The sequence below is a fragment of the Petaurus breviceps genome, unplaced genomic scaffold, assembly GCF_028583685.1.
Source record: "Petaurus breviceps papuanus isolate PSGF00001 unplaced genomic scaffold, PetGlider_PUasm1.0 207, whole genome shotgun sequence".
In the NCBI taxonomy this organism is placed as follows: domain Eukaryota; kingdom Metazoa; phylum Chordata; class Mammalia; order Diprotodontia; family Petauridae; genus Petaurus; species Petaurus breviceps.
The window spans coordinates 10,752,126-10,764,744 of record NW_027185850.1 but is presented as its reverse complement, the minus strand read 5'-3'; the positions used below and the strand labels follow the sequence as shown (position 1 = coordinate 10,764,744).

Below are 12,619 nucleotides of genomic sequence, written 5' to 3'. Positions count from 1 at the left end.
ATATATATATATATACATACACACACACACACACATATATATATATAATCTCATAGGGTTGTTGTAAGGATCGAGTAAAATTCTTGGAAAACCTTGAAATTCTACATAAATGATGGTTATTATCAATATTATCAAATTCATGCCTATGCCCTGGCTTAAGGAGCCACATGGTTATCACTTTTACTTGTTTTCTGACAGGGACCATGACATTGTCAATGTAGGGAGCCCCGAGTATAGACATTCTTCAATCAAAGAATATTAGCACCCACTCCGCCACTGAGAGTCTTCCCCAGTTGCCTGGGGGCACTGACCAGCTCAAGGTCACCCACCCATTGGGTGCCAGAGATGGACTTGAACTCAGGACTCAGTTCTCTTGACATTGCTCCTTGCCAGGTCTCTTAAAAAAGATAAATAAGTCAACATTTCAGTTTTGCACAGATGGAACCCATGACCCTTCCAGAGGTAGAACTTCCCTTGGCAGAACAACCTAAAGCGACATGCGTAGGGACAGATGATTCATTGACAGAAGAAGGTGCTGCCCAGGGAAGATTGCCCAATCTCTCCATCCCAGCTCAGTCTCAGAATGGGGCCAAGGTGCCCACAATGCTCTTGGGGATGACCTCATCTGATCCATGCATCAGCACTTCCAGGTGTTTACCACAAGATGGCAGGATGGGTCACAGAGAGCTTGCTACCTGCTCTCCTAGGACAGATAGGACAGAGAAGGGAGGGAGGGAGGGAGGGAGGGAGGGAGGAAGGAAGGAAGGAAGGAAGGAAGGAAGGAAGGAAGGAAGGAAGGAAGGAAGGGAGGAAGGGAGGAAGGGAGGAAGGGAGGAAGGGAGGAAGGGAGGGAAGGACTGTAATGTAATGAAGGAATATAAAATGTTTTTCAAACCTTAAAATGCTTTATAAAAGTGAGCTACCATCATGAAGGACAACTAAGTGATACCATAGTACATAGAGCACTGGGTTTGGAATCAGGAAGACCCGAGTTCGAATCCAGCCTCAGACATTTACTAGCTATGTGATAGTGGGCAAGTCACTTACTTAACCCTGTTTGCCTCCGTTTCTTCATCTGTAAAATGAGCTGGAGAAGGAAATGGCCAGCTACTCTACTATTCCTGACAAGAAAACTCCAAATGTGGTCGCAAAGAGTTAGACATGACTGAAATGACTGAACAACAAAAACAAAATTATTATTAAGGGAGGCAAAATGACAGGTCTGAAGTGAGCAAAAGCTTGGAGGTGACAATGCCTGAGAGTGTCTGCCTGATCCTGAATAGGTGAGCTGGCCTGAAGTTCATGTAGAGTAGGAAAAGGGAGATAAGGCCATGAAAGCAAAATGGAAGTCAGACTTGAGGGCCTTGGGTGTCAGAATAAAGGGTTTGAACTTTCTTCCCTAAAGCAATGAAAAATGAGGCAGCTAGAACATCTGAAGGGGGGGGGGGCAGACTAGGTGTAAGTACAGACTTGATCACTTGAGGAAACGGCAAAGAGCTGAACTGGGGACTCGAAGCTAAGCTGCTAAGGGTAGGATGGAGGGAATTTCAGGCATGGGAGGCTGCCCAGACAAAGATGATATGTGCATATATATGTATATATACACACATATGTGGAGGTGGCTAGGTGATGCAGAAGATAGAGCTCCAAGCCTGGAGTCAGGAAGACCTGAGTTCAAATCCAGACTCAGACACTTACTAGCTGTGTGACCCTGGGCAAGTCACTTATCCCAGTTTGCCTCAGTTTCCTCATCTGTAAAATGAGCTGGAGAAGGAAATGGCAAACCCCTTCAGTATCTTTGCCACATGGGGCATGAAGAATCAAACTGAAGTGACTGAACAGCAGCACACACATACATATGTTTGTATACAGATGTGCATGTGTACATTTATACATGTTGTCTTCCCCAACAGAATGAAGAAAGTTCCTTGATGTTGGGGACTATTTTATATTTTGGTCTTTGTAATAGGTGCTTAATACATTCTTGTTGCCTTGAAATGTTATCTTTTAAGCCTCAGTCACTCAAAACTGCACTAAGACTTTGGAGACACCAAGTATAAGGGAGGGAAAAGGGCAGAGATGAGACCCAGGATTTCAATGGTTTAGGGAACTCCCAGGTGGTGAAACTCCCTCCATCAGTTCAGGTTAGCACATTCTTTGCAACTGTGAGAGAGTTGCCTCTTAGAGCACTGGGCAGCTCAGTGAATTGAGTGATGGGTCAATGGCAGGACCTGAACCCAGGCATTCTTGGCTCTGAGAGGCTGGCTCTATCCACTCTGTCTCTCAATATAATTTTTTTTTCCATGTAGGCATTTCCAAATGTATTTTTTTTTCTCTTTTTGCATTACAGCCTCTAAGATTTGTTGGTGAATCATCCCCTGGAGATGAGTCACAGACAACTTTCCCAAAGCTTTTGTCCCCACTGCTCCAAGAAAGCATCTTGGGAAATTCCGTATGGGCCCCCTGCCCCTCAGCACTCTGGCCGAGCTGTGTTACTTATGAGTCACTCCCCCTCCTTCCCAAACAATGCCCCACACATGGCACTGACCTTGAAGAATTCTCTTTGTATCACATCCTGGACCAAAAGGGAAGGCAGAGACCAATGGCCCTGTATCCCATGGGTCCAGATTACAGTTAATAGAGTTCCCTCCCCTTACGTAACAATAAAGCATTTACCAAAACTGAACATGAGCTGCTAAATTCATGTGAATTATAATAGAAGATATTACATGAAATGTAAAAATTATACAGCAGAGAATGAATCATCTGAGCCTGGATGTCCAGCATCGCAGACACCAGGTCCAGAATAGACCTGAATTGCATGGTATATTGCTACATGGGGGCATCTAGGTGGCACAGTGGATAGAGATGAACGTGAGCTGAAATTTGGCCTTGGATGTTAGCTGTGGGAAAAGACATGACACTCTGTGTGCCTCAGTTTCCTCATCTATAAAATGAGCTCTATGGAAATGGCAAAGCACTCCAGTGTCTTTCCCAAGAAAACTCCTAAATGAGTTACAAAGGGTAACTGTTCATGACTGAACAACAATTGTAATGTGAGGGCTATGGATGCCCCCTAGGGATCTCAGTGGCTAAAAATGGGCTCCCACCAAAAACAGCAAAGATCTTCAGGAGCAAACCCAATTATGAGACCAACAGCTGACACCCCTATAACACTAACTTCTCCTCAGCTCAGCATCTGCCACTGACCACCAGGGACAGAAAGTGATGTCAGATTAAGGTTTCAATTCTGCACAGCCAGCCTAGGTCAGGTGACCTTATTAGCAAAGCAAGCCTGCAAAAAGAGTGTTTTTAACAAGCCGGGCTCCTCGAAGGATCCATCCAGCCCTCCTATCCTCCTGACCTCACAGAGCAGGGTGCTTAAGCTGGAGTGTCAGGGACCCCTTTGGCAGTCTGGTGACTCCTGTGGACCTTTCCCCACAATAATGCTTTTAAATACATCAAATAACTATAGTAGATTTTAAGAGAAAACAATTATACAGAAGTACAGGTATCAAAATTAAAAAAAACAAATCCAAGTTTATAAACTCTTGCCATAGAGCACCCCCCTTCAATAATCGAATCAATTAATATTTTATGTTGTTGTTGTTTTTTTTGCCTTTTCAAGGGCAATTGGGGTTAAGTAACTTGCCCAAGGTCACACTGCTAGTTTTTCTTTGTGTGGGTGTTAAGTGTCTGAGGCCAGAACCGAACTTGGGTCCTCCTGACTCCGAGACCGGCACTTTACTCACTGCGCCACCTAGCCGCCCCATTTTTTTTTATGTTTTTGTTTTTAATCAATCAATATTTTAATTAAATGTATGTTGTAAACACAGTGCTAAGTGTAGTTAGAAGCATGAGTCCTTTCCATCACCCAGCTAACTGTCTGTTTGAGGAGACAACACCCGAAACTTGGAAGATAGAAATCAGAATGTTAGTAACAATGGAGAGAACATTAAAAGAGATGTCACAGGACCTTACACTGTAAGCTCTTACCTCAGAGAACATCTAATCCAACTCCTTGTTTTACAAGGGAACAATACAAAGTCTAGAGATAAAAAGGGACTTGTCCAAGGTAACAATAATTCATGATGAAAGGCAGTAGTAATGGTGGCCAAAGAAGAAGCTAACTCAGCAAGGGAATGTCCTTATGAACCCTCAGACTGAGGACATTGTCAGTGGGAGTGAGCTGCAGAGGCTCCTGGGTTGGACCTTAAAAAGATGGATGGACAAGGGGCAATGCATTCCTAGGGATGAGAATGTTTTTGGCAGACTTACAGGAAAGGGCAAGTTATGGTCAATAGATAAGAAGTCAACCAGTTTGGCTGGAATGAAGGACCCATATAAAGGAAGTAGGGTCCTTGAAGGAAGTGAAATTGTCCTCCTAAGGAAGGCAGAGTAAGGAGCACAGAGGAAAGAACACTGTATTTAGAGCAACAGAACCTGGCTTGGGATCCTGACTGCTAATTACTGCCTCAATGGCACTCAAGGCAAGTCTCTGTGCCTCAGTTTGTCTACTGGGCTAAATCCCCTGAGGTCCCTTCTAACTTTCAATGTATGATTCTCCTCAGAGCACAGTCCTTTGCACACAGTAGAGGCTTAAATAATATTTGTCAAATTGAAGGGTGTTGGACGGGTCAATTCCAACAACTCTTAAAGACCATCTACTAAGGAACAGAAGGTTTGTGAGCTATGTCAGAGGAGGAAGGACCCATGCTGACAAATACAGTCTTGATGTGTCAAAGTTAAGTCTACTGTATCTGTCAGGTCTCAATATGTGCTACTTGGTGTACAAGTCTTCCTTCTAGGCTCTGCTTCCACTAGAGCTCTCCTCTGATGCCCTCCCACCCTGGCATCAAATAAAGGCAGAGGAGAGGTGTGTTGTCTGAGGGCATGAGGTCAGAAGGACCCATCTCCATGATGGTCACAGGGGAATGGAATTCTCAGTCATAATAACTCTAAATAAACATCTCCTAAGTTCTTAGAGGGGCAGCAGTCTGCACTAGGGAAAGCATTCCTGCCACTCACGAACTCCCATCTTGGGAGTGCTGGTTGACACCCATAATTCTGCACATAGCTAAACAACTAGGCATCCAGGCTGCTCAGTGTTGGAGTCAGTAAGATCTGAATTCAAATTCTACCTCGGACCCTTCCTAGCTGTGTGACATTGAGCCAATCTCTCAGCTTCCTTTTCCTTATCCATATGGCCAGTAAAATGCAACAAAGGCAAAACTGAGCTATGTTTTCTCTGAGCAAGATGAAAGTTTATTAACAGTGACATGTGTGACTGTTAATAAAGTAGGTAAGACTGGACCCCTCAGTCAGGCCAGCAACCACAATGCAAAGGGGGAAAGCCTCTTTATTGAAAAGCAAGAAAGAAGGAGTTCTGGATGATTGGAGAATGTCACAATTGGTTAAAGCAGAAAAAGGGGAGCTGGTCTTCCTCTATGGATGATCACAGCCCTCTTACAATTAAAGAATATTAATTGTTTTATTGGGTAGCTAGGTGGCCAGCAGATAGAGCACTGGGTTTAGAGTCAGGAAGATCTGAGTTCAAATCTAGCCTCAAAGTCACTTCACCCTGTTTGCCTCAGTTCCTCATCTGTAAAATGAGCTGGAGAAGGAAATGACAAAACACTCCAGGATCTTTGTCAAATGGGGTTATAAAGGGTCCACCTTGACTGGAATGACAGAACAATAACAATTGCTTTAGAGAGATTTCAACTGCCTCTTGTCATCTTGGTTAGAAAATCAGCACCACCTGATCAGTGCTTCCCTTGGAGCAGATCAAACCACCCCTGATTTCACAAGGAGAGACAAGAGGCAGAAGAATTATCTTGGAGAGAGGCTCTGCCTAAACTGTTTTTTTTTTTTGTTTACAGACAACAAATCAGATGTCCCAGGGGCTAGTTGACAGAGAAAGAGAACATCGGTCCACCAAGACTTTAATTCCAACTGGGAAGACACCACATTTTTTAGCTTAACTGAGAAATGGGGTTTGACAAAATGCAGAACAGGGTTGGTTACAAAGCAGACTCAATTATTAAATGATACAGCATAATCTTAATTTCCTCATCTGTAAAATGGGAACATAATAAGAACACCTCCCTCCTGTTTGCCATGAGGATCAAACGAAATAAAGCATCTGCACACCTTAAAGATCTACATAAATGGGAGTTACCATCATGTTATTACACAGACAACCTGAATATCCCCAAATAGCTGAGAAACTCCGAGAGACAGAGACCAAACCTTCTCCTTCCTGTGTGGCCCCCTCCTAAGACCCTGCTTCACTCTAGCTCTGAGTAAATGAACATTGATTGACCGACTGTCCCTCTCCAGCCACTCTCTCCCCTCCCCCGCCCCCTTCTAGTGAACTCAGACTTAACTAGGGTCAGGATGAAGCAAACAATTGATAATCACTCACATGGATAGGAATTGTGGTTTTCTGGTCACCAAGTGCTTCGCAGACATGATCTCATCTGATCCCAATATGGGAGATTAAGTAGTGTGGTTATTATTAGCCCATTTTACAGATCCCATAGTGATCTCATTCCCCACCTCCCCACTATGGGTTCCATTATTGCCTTGATCAGGATGACTGGAGAATCTATCTATCCAGCCCAGCGCTCTTGTAAAAATAGCTAGCCTTTTAAAGTTTGCAAAGTGCTTTATAAATATGACCGCATTTAATCTCCAAACCCTCACTGCCAACTTCAAAGAATTTCAAGTGCTACAGAAATGTGAATTGTCATTAACAGTAATAATTAAAAATTATAACAACTAGTATTTAAATATCACTGGGAGGTTTCAAAACACTACAAATATCATCTTATTTTATCCCCACAACAATTCTGGGAAGTGCTATTATTATCCTCATTTTACCGATGAGGAAACTGAGGCAGGCAGCAGTTAAGTGACTTGCCCAGGGTCACACAGCTAGTCCAGTGTCTGAGGTAGGATTTGATCCCAGGTCTTCCTGACTTCAACTGCAAAACTTTCTCCACTGTGACAGCTAGATGCCTATTAATACTCCAAGCAGCCATGATTTCCTCAGTATGGGTACTCCCATCAACAACATCTTTCTAGCAGACTGCCTGAGGCTAAGAGTGGTTGAATCTTTTGCCCATGGTCACACAGCTAGTGAACTAGATCAATGCTTTCAAAGGTTCAGGAATACAGACTCCCTAAGTTAAAGCAGATCTCAGTTGTCCTGAAGCCTTTTGTCTTAGAGTTACATAATAGTAAAAACAAGTAATAGGACCAATAAGTCCTTGGAGCTGAGATCTTTGAGCCTGAAGGGCTCTCAGAGGTGGTCTGGTCAGTGTCAGAGATAGAGTCTGAACCTGGATGTTTCGATTGCAGAGATAATTCTACTGAATGCTGATTCAAGTTCTTGGGAAGCCTTATCTTGTTATTATCCTGGGTGGATCCTGGATGAACAAAGGGATGAAACCACCTGAACTCCCACTGTAAGTCAATAAATTCTGTTCTCTCTACCATCAGCTAAGAAATGAAAGAGCTTAATTTGATCTGTATGAGCCCCATCACTTGGGGAAAAAGGACAGAGTCCTCAGATCCCTTAGGTACAAGGCTTTCAAATATTACCCAGAAAAATGTTCTTACCTTCTGAGACCCATCATATTTGGGAGAGTGGGGAGGAGAGAAATCCTTACCTGTCACTACCCAGATTCAAAGCTCTCTGTTCCAGGAAAGAGAAACTTGAACAAACTGGCATAAAAATAACCAGTTCCTAGACCTGTTTCAGGTTTGATTCTCCTGCTAAAATATCATTGGAGCTATGTTGGGGTCAGTCAACTAGCAACTCCTCTGGGCAGCTACTCCTGGCATTTCTCTCTGTTGAGGTACAAAAATCCTCTGAAGATAACTACTTAAAAAGTAGAATTGGTCAAATGGAAAAGGAGGTAAAAAAACTCACTAAAGAAAATAATTCCTTAAAATTTAGAATTCAGCAAGTGAAACCTAAGGATTGCATGAGACATCAAGAAACAATAAAACAAAATCTAAAAAAAAATATTGATTAAAATGTGAAATATCTCACTGGAAAAACAACTGACCTGGAAAATAAATCAGGGAGAGATCATTTAAGAATTATTGGCTTACCTGAAAGCCATGACAAAAAAAAAAGACCTGGATATCATATTTCAAGAAATTATCAAGGAAAACTGCTTTGATATCCTCGAATGAAAGGGTAAAAAAGAAATTAAAATAATTCCTTCTTTGGAAGTTCTTTTAACTCTGTCCATTTTTCTTTTAGCCCTCACATCTGACCTTTATCCTTCAGCTACTATTGTCACAAGTGAACTCAAAGAATTGATTTAAGTTCTAAGTCTGGCTCTACTGTATGAATGTGGACAAGTCACCTAGAACATACAATGTTAGAGCTGGGAAGGACCTTAGAACATAGAATGTTAAAGCTTGGAGGGGCCTTAGAAGAGCTAGAACACAGAATACTAAAGGTGGATTGAGCCTTAAAAATTAAAATATCATTGCTGAAAGGCACCATCAAATGTTCAAGCTAGAAAGCAGTTAAGAGAGAAAGTGAGATCATAGAGGGCCAGAAGGACCCTGGAAGAGAAAAGTTGAGAGCTAGAAGGGAGAACATCTAATCTAACTCATTCCTTCCCAAATAAGCAAATAGATTAAATCTCTTCTCCTCTCTGAGTCTCAGTTTCCTCATCTGGAAAATTAGAGGGTTGGATGAGGCCATCTTCAGGGACTGGTTCCAGCCTCACACTGTGTTTTTATCTACAAATTTCCTTCCTCTCTGAATGATCTCTGATAGGTTTCTGGAGTTAGAAGGGCTAAAGTCAAGAGCTCATTATGCAAAAGGGGGAAATTCTCTGAAAAGATCTGATGCATGAAAGAAATAATGACGTGGATAACATCTCGGTGGTTTCCCTTCTAACCAATCCAGACCCAAGTGGAGCTGGCAGAGGGAGAAGGAGGCAGCCTCAGTCCACACCAAAAGGTGTTCTTGTCTGGGACTGATTCCTGGGAAAAACTGAAGGTGAGAAGTAGAAAATCCAATGCCTTGTTGGGCAAAATTCCTTTAAAAAGCAGATCCCACCAAAGAGTGCAAATGTTTGCCATCCTAGCTAAAGGGTAAACTACTCTTCTACTAGAGAATATGACTGGTCCCAAGTCAGATCAAGTTGGAACCCAACTTAGTCACCAGGATGCCTGGATTCCCAGCCTTGGGACCCTTGTTCTAACCCCAAACACCTCTGAACCTCAGTTTTCCCCAGGATAAGAGGTGTGTGTGTGTGGAGGGGGGAAGGCGAGGACCATACTCTTAGTCCTGCCCATCTTACAGGGTGGTTCTGAACACAGTGCTTTGTAATCCTTAAAGCCTTTACAGGAGCATGGAGTGCCTATTATTCCTAGCCTAGGACCTTGGACCCACTGAGTTACTTCTTTGACCTCAGGCTCAGGTTTGCCTCTTATCTCTCAGAGCTGTGGTGAGATTTAAATGAGCTGCTTTGGGCCTAAGAAGTTCTAAAAGTATCACTATCATTAGCATTATGATTGTTCCATTGTTAATCTTGTGCCATTAAGGGTTACTAGCAGGCTTTGGAGAGGCCCGCCACACCTTTTCTCTATTCCTCTCAGATTTTCTCTCCCTTTCCCCTCAGGTTCCTTTTTAGGCTTTTTTTTATGCTCCATTTAAATCTACGTTACTTGTTTTGGGCTTCTCATTCCTTTCTCCTTTCCCAGGTCTCTCTGTCTCTCTGTCTCTCTCCCCTCTGTCCCTCTCTGTCTCTGTTTCTCTCTGTCTCTGTCTCTCTCATCACTTTGAGACTGAGATAAATTATATGACACCCTGGCATCCTGCCATTCTGTATTCCCAGCAACAAAGGCCACTTTTCAGGAAAGCCTGCCTCCTTCCTGAGATAGGCAGATGATACACAAGCCAGGAGGGGAGGGGTTGAGGGGGATGGCAAGTCCGAATAGCTTGTGGGGTCCTGTTAGCAAAGGCTGAAAATGTCAAAGGGCATCGAAGGCTGAAAGATGATCAAAATATGCACCACATCCCCATACTGACTCACAGACACACATTTTGAGAAGAAAGATGATTTCCCCATCTGCTTCTCTGGGTATTTGTTCCTCCTAATTAGATACCAAAGCTGCCTCTATTCTAAAAGGCTACGGAATATCCTGGAGAGAGTCCTAGAGAGGTTCAAGAACCATCGGCTTGAAGTCCCAATTCCCCTGGTGGAAGCTTTGTAACCTTGGGCACATCACTTGACCCCTCCTGGCTCTAAGCCCAAGCTCTGATACATGATAGACAAAGGTGTCCTCAAGGCTAAGTGGGGGCAGTGCGGGACAATGAAAAGGACTGTCATCTCTGCTCCAGACCCAAGCAGTTGTGGCACAAGGCACTTCATCTCCAGATGTCACATTTTCCTCATCAGCAAATCAGGGAGAAAACAGAAGCAAGATGGCCCAGTGGATAGAGAAGCAGCCTCAGAATCATGAGTTCAAGTCCTCCATCTGCCACACATTGGCTGTGTGACCCTGGACAAGTCACTTAAGCTCCGTGTTCCATACAAGTCTCTAGGACTCAAAAAACAGAACAGTTGCCTGACTATGTTGGGAAAGGGAATTTTCTTGTAGTTAACTCCTTATACTGATGAAATCTCAGGGCAAACCTAAAAAATGGGGGTAACACTAGTCCTGTCTGCTTTATAGCCCTTTGCAACGATAAAGCACAAGAGAAAGTTGAACTGTCATTAAAATAAATAAATAAGGAACTCCAGGAGGAAAAGAAGGACTGAGCCACAGTGTACATGGGGGATAGATTATGAACCAAATGTCCACATAATCTCCACCCCCAAATGGAGAATCAAATGAAATTATCTGAAAAGAACTGATCACTGAATGAATCGATTTAATTAACACTAACAAGTTAAAGAACAGAAGAGTTTCTTTCTCTCTCCCTCCCTCTCTCTGTCTCTCTCAACTATGGGTACATTTGCAATCAACCATGATAGAATATGATTTTAAAACTGAAATCAGCTTCTTTGACACAATAAAAATAAATAGCTTTAGCACAATTACCACTACAGCGAGAATAAGAAGAATACAAAGTCCAAGGGCAAATCTTTGCATGAAGCATTTCAGAAATCCACATGGAGTTAGCATGCAGCCATGGGAGTCATTCTCCGTTGCATAAGTGATGTGTATGACGGGAACAAACAGGTCTCAAGAGAAGAACCACAAAATTCTTGAAAACCGTTTGGAAAAGTGCCCACATGTATAATAATCAGAGAAATTCCCTTACAGAGATCTCCTCTGTATTATCTGAGAACTAGCAGAGTGGCAAAGAGAACAGAAGACAGAAAACCAGCACTGCCAGGGCTGCTGGAAAAGAGGCCCCCTAATGAGGTCCCTGCTAGAGGAGCAGACAATTGGCCCAAATCTTTGGGAAAGCGACTTGGAATTAAGCAAGAAAAGTTAGAAGTGCTTTGACCCACGGATCCCACTACTGGATTTATACCTCAAAGGAGGTTATTAAGAATGAAGCTAGCTGGTGAAAAATACTTACAGAATCAGTTTTCAAGAAAAAGTTGGAAACAAACCCCATGTCATTAGCTGAGCAGATTGTAGTAAATGAATATATAGTGTCATGCTATAGTGTGGTCCAGCAGGACACAATATGAATAATTCAGAGGAAAATGGGCAGACTGGTATAGACTGAAGCAGAGTGAAGAAAGCAGAACGTGGAGAACAGTATTCACACTGATTGCAATGAGGGCCATGAAGAACGTTTTAAAAGGCAGATCAGAACCAGTGGTCAATGCTTGTGTGAATTTATAGGGCACACACCCTTTCTTTCTTTAAAAAACAAAACACTAAAGCGGAATATTTTATTATTATCAGTCACTGTCATTCATTTATGTTGTTTTGTTTATCTGTTTCCAGGGCTACTCTGGTTGTGAGAACACTGGGCTTTTGTATGATGGGTCAGAAGGAAACTAACCATTTTTTTTTCAACCAAGATCTGTGTCCCAGCTGGTCTTATAAGTGTGCTCACAGCCTCCCCCAGCGGGAGTCACGCCTTAGGTGATCTTTGGGAACCGCCATCACTGAAAACTTCAGCAAGACTCTGCTAACCCAGCACTTGGCCCGTTCTTGCTCAAAAGACATAGAGTTCATCATTGTCTTCTCTGAAAATAGCAGGGAGAGAAAGAAACACACGTATCACGTAATACAGATATGCTAGAGACACACACACACAGACACACAGTATGCATACATTTTAGAATCATAGAACCGCAGGACTAGAAGTAAGCAGACTGGTCATTATACAGAACCGAGACCAAGAGACAAAGTGAGGCAGCCTGGGGATGAGGGGGTGGGGGTGGGGAGGGTAGTATAGCTGTGATCCTGCTTCCTTCTCCTCTGGGTACAACTCCCCATTCCCCCATGCCCTTGTGGCCACCTCCCCCCGGAGATGCCTCCATCCTGTGGCTCTTTCCTCTGACTGGTCACTTTCTCCTGTACTTCCACTTCACGGAGGGGCCCAGGGCAGTACACTCCCTTCTTCACATCTTCCCCAGCTTCCCTCCAGACCATTTGAACTTCCTTCTCCATC

The 12,619-nt window shown here is 43.2% G+C and overlaps 1 protein-coding gene across 5 annotated transcripts in view; it reads right to left on the bottom strand.

The window, feature by feature from the left end:
- LOC138164896 (tyrosine-protein kinase JAK1-like) overlaps nucleotides 1-12,619 on the bottom strand; it is a 122,644-nt gene that overhangs the window by 52,430 nt on the left and 57,595 nt on the right. The window contains exon 1 of one of the 5 annotated variants that reach the window (XM_069092838.1): nucleotides 12,005-12,207. The exons of the other annotated variants lie outside the window; for them this stretch is intronic. The gene's annotated coding sequence lies outside the window, so the exon portion shown is untranslated. Of the gene's footprint in view, nucleotides 1-12,004; nucleotides 12,208-12,619 lie in introns of those variants that run through there. 5 annotated transcript variants of the gene reach the window in all.